This window comes from Trachymyrmex cornetzi, unplaced genomic scaffold (genome assembly GCF_001594075.2).
Source record: "Trachymyrmex cornetzi isolate Tcor2-1 unplaced genomic scaffold, Tcor1.1 scaffold246, whole genome shotgun sequence".
In the NCBI taxonomy this organism is placed as follows: Eukaryota; Metazoa; Arthropoda; class Insecta; order Hymenoptera; family Formicidae; genus Trachymyrmex; species Trachymyrmex cornetzi.
In genome coordinates, this window is record NW_017297123.1 from 164,945 (window position 1) to 169,829 (window position 4,885).

The window sequence follows — 4,885 nt, forward strand, 5'->3', positions numbered from 1 at the left end:
ATATATAAAACAGTATATATAAACAAAAAGTTTAAATAAAATATAGAGTATATTCTAAATGAAGTATGTTTGTCATTTCCGATATTTGTAAGACTCTGAAATCATAAAATAGAAAAAAATTTAACTTTTAATTTTTCAAATGCTTTTTTTTATTAACTTAACTTTTAATTAAATTAATTTCAGTATACATTAACTTGTATCTTAACTAAGTTAAATTTTCAAGGTTGCTAACTTTAACTTAGTTAAAAGAAAAAATTAACTTACCCAATCCTGGTATTCAAGTATATGATTTTAATACAAATATTGATAAACACTTTTAATTATTGTAATTTAACAAATAATTGCTAAAAAATCATTTTAAAAAATGTAATTTTTTACATTTCCCTGTGTATATGTTTATTTAAGTGTGAAGGAAAGGAGAAAATGGGAAGGATATCTCGAGCGCACAAATTAAACTAAATTAAACAAATTATATAAATATTATACATATTTACAATATTTTTTACACGCTTTTAAGCGTGATATCTCGATGGGCAATATTTTTTACACGCTCATCCTTTTCCTATTTAAGCGTGATGTCTTCGCGGACAATATTTTTTACACGCATTTAAGCATAATGGTTTTTAATCCAAGCCACAATACATGCGATAAGTCTCAAGCTTTAAGAAATCAGTTACAGGCGAATATAAGAAGAATAATCTATAATTCTTCAATTTCTTATTAAGGCTTATTAAAGGCTTAGGGCTTAAGGCCTACTATACAGATTGTATTTCAGGAATTACGGACAATATTTTAATAATCTAATATCTTTTCAATCTACCTACGAGAATCCAACAATATCATTAACATCTGCAGCATGCAGTTTTAAAGCAGAACTATGAAATTAATATGCATTATATATTTAAAAAAAGTTTATTTATTATTCATAATAATAATAATTAATATAATAATTATTAATAACATAGCCCCCTTCTCCCCGCCCCGTTTCTTCTTCTCTCCTCTCAATGGCGGTCGTATTCCAGTAAAGTTAATTTCATTTGGAAATGTGTATAATATTTTCAAACAAATTATACACATATGACAGTTGTGTGAATAAAATTATATTCATATCTAATAACATATTTTTATAGTTTACAGACTGTTTGTTATTAAAAATTAAAATGTTTTTTATAACATTAAGAAAAATCTCAATTTTTTTGTATAAGAGGCATTCCACGTCAAACTGAGCACCTTTGAAATTACATAATGTAATTCGAATGCCGTCATACAAACAAATTTTTTAACTATATATTTAATTTGAGTTCTATTTTGTAATTTTCAGGATTACTTCATAATTAAATATGATATTTTTACAGAGTTTTTAAATTGGTGAGTTGATGATGAAAAATGTTAATAAAAGTTGTTATCAAATGGAAAATGATTTATTTATATAAAAATAATAAATTAAAAATAATCCATCTTTCTAGAACAAGTTCAGATCTTTAAAAATTGGTCTCTTGCATTTTTTTTATACGACTGATGGTTTCAATGACATAATAATTTGAATGTTCGTATGAGCGACGTTTTTCATATAACATATAACTTGCTACTTACAAATGTGGATAATTTCACAAAAAAAATCTGAAATTTTTTTGCGAAACACATGTCTCATATTTTTATCTGTAGAATGTCAACAAATTAGAAAAAAAATTAAAAATGATGAATTTTCAAAGGTGCTCAGTTTGACGTGGAATGCCTCTATACAAAAAATTGAGATTTTTCTTAATTTTATAAAAAACACTTTAATTTTTAATAACAAGCAGTCTGTAAACTATAAAAATATGTTATTAGATATGAATATAATTTTATTCACACAACTTTCATATGTATATAATTTATTTGAAAATATACACATTTCCAAATTAAATTAACTTTACAAGAATACGACCGCCATTGAGAGGAGAGAAGAAGAAACGGGGCGGGGAGAAGGGGGCTATGTTATTAATAATTATTATATTAATTATTATTATTATGAATAATAAATGGATTTTTTTAAATAAAATGCATATTAATTTCATAGTTCTGCTTTATAACTATATGCTGCAGATGTTAATGATATTGTTGGATTCTCGTAGGCAGATTGAAAAGATATTAGATTATTAAAATATTGTCCGTAATTCCTTAAATATAATAGGCCTACTATACAATCTGTATAGTAGACCTTAAGCCCTAAGCCTTTAATAAGCCTTAATAAAAGAAATTGAAGAATTATAGATTATTTTTCTTATATTTGTCTGTAACTGATTTCGTAAAGCTTAAGACTTACTGCATCTATTGTAGCTTGGATTAAAAACTATTACGCTTAAATGCGTATAAAAAATATTGTCCGCGAAGACATCACGCTTAAATAGGAAAAGAATGAGAGTGTAAAAAATATTGCCCATTGAGACATCACGCTTGAAAGCGTGTAAAAAATATTGTAAATATGTATATAATATTTATATAATTTGTTTAATTTAGTTTAATTTGTGCGCTCGAGATATCCTTCCCATTTTCTCCTTCTCTTCACACATATGTAAACATATACACAGGGAAATGTAAAAAATTACATTTTTTAAAATAATTTTTAAGCAATTATATTTGTTAAATTACAATAATTAAAAATTTTTGTGTTTGTCAATATTTGTATTAAAATTATATACTTGAATACAAATATTTCATATAAATATTATAGTTACATTAATAGATTAAATGTAATTTTTTACATTTCCCTCTTGACGGAAGAGACCACTACCTTCTCGCGGTTTCCATCGAGCAACAATATGTACGTATATGTTTATGAAAAGAAACTTCAATAAATGTGAAAAGAATAAAAAAACTGTAAGGTATAATTCAATAGTAAATTCTGGCTGTGGTAATATTTTTCGCAATAAGTTCTTTACTAAATTAATTTAGGAGGGATTATTTCATATATAGGAATGTTCGAATGTTTCGGCGCCCCTCATCGTATTTATATTATTAACATCTCAGATTGATTGTGGTTAACGTTCAAACAGCGCACAGTCATATCTGAGAAAATTAAAATTAAAAATTAAGAATTTGTATTGTGTTTATAATATCTAACTTTAACCGATTATTGGCGTTTCTTGATATTTATCAATAGTAAATGTTCAAATATCGTTTAAAGTGCCAAGGATAATTTTTCAATAATTTTTTACTCAAATACTATCAACTTTACAGAAAAACTGTGAGAGACAAAAATTATTTATTTTCTTCTCATAAAGTTCTGAGAATTTTTTCAGAATTTTTTATCAACTTTTAAGTACTTCATTTTCTTTTTTACCAACATGAGAAAATACGATATTAAAAAAGAAAAAATTCTCAGAACTTTATGAGAAAAAAAAATAATTTTTGTTTCTTGCAGTTTTTCTGTAAAGTTGATAATATTTGAGTAAAAAATTATTCAAGACCAATATTTTGCAATCTTTAATAATTAATATCTTGTTAACTATTGCGAAAATTGCAAAATGATAGAAGACTTTTCGACTCAGTTTAGTCCGCTCTATCTCTCTACACAAAAGTGATTGACGAAAAAGGTCGGGACACTGTATGTTATCTAGAATGTCTCCATGCCTCTTGATACACGAGCGGCCGAGAGAACATATTTCGGTCGCTTGAGTGAAGCTACAAAAACGAAGGCAGGTTCTCTCTCGCTCTCAGCATGCCAACAAGGCCAAACAATGAGAACGAGTGCGAATAGGTTGACGATATAGTCGGCCCACTTCTAACTACCAAGTCACACGGACACGGGCTCGTGCTTGTGTTGCTATCGGTTGTGCCAGACCGCAGCCTGATGGCGTTAGTCTCGATGTCGTAAACCGTCACTGGTCTGGCATCCCTGGTCTCGTCGTGTCGCGTAACGACGCTTATTGTAGTTGCGTTACCGTTTAGTATCGCGTCGCGTAGGCACGCTCGCTATAATTGTGTTGCCGAGCATTGTGCTGTCGGTACGCGGATTGTCGGGTTACCGAGTTAACTTCCGGTAGTGGTGACCGAGTAGAGTCCGTTTCCGGGATTCACGTTGTCGGGTAGAGTCGTGTCGCATAGAGGCGTTCGCTATAATCGCGTCGCACCATCGCCGTGGGGTCGGCCGGCGTTACACGTCCGGGAGTCTGGTGGTACAGCGGGTACGGGTTCTTGCCGGTTGTCGAGGGGCGGGCGTTTGACACCGTCGGAAGATACCGCGGGGAAGGTCGGGGCTCGTGCTGTAGCGTATGACCGGCGTCCGGCGCTAGAAGTAAGTTAGCGGCCCTCGGTGCGAGTACCGAGAGCATCGGTTAGAGCGGAGGAGCGAAGCTCCGGAAAGTACTTGTAATTGCGTTCATCAATGTAATTAATTCCACTTTATCATATCTCCTCAAATATAATTGTTCTTATTATTACGCCCTCGCGTAGTTTATTCTTGCGGCCTATCTCTCTCGTCCTCCCACAAATTTCCCACACCTCTTGCGACCCACCTCTGCCGTCGCGAATTGGTTACGGGCAAAAGTACGGAGATTTTGGAAAGAGTAGCACGCTCTCTCGTGCCTGGCGCCCAACTTAGTAATAAGAATTACAATTCTGGCCGAAAAACCGTCTGGCTGTCGCAAAATTCAGTTGCCGAGAGAAAGGAGATACTTTTGCGTACGAGGAGTACGAGGAACACGCGACGAAGTTGTGCCGTTGTTCGCGAGTACGGTTACAACCTTTGTATGCAATAAAACATGATGGTTTGCAAATGTCGTCAAAATAGTCAATTGATAAACATATATATACAGGGTGGACCATCTGAAGTGATCCAGTCAAATATCTCGAAAACTAGTAGGGATAGAGAAAAATGTTTCGTATGAAAAGTTTAGGGTTACAC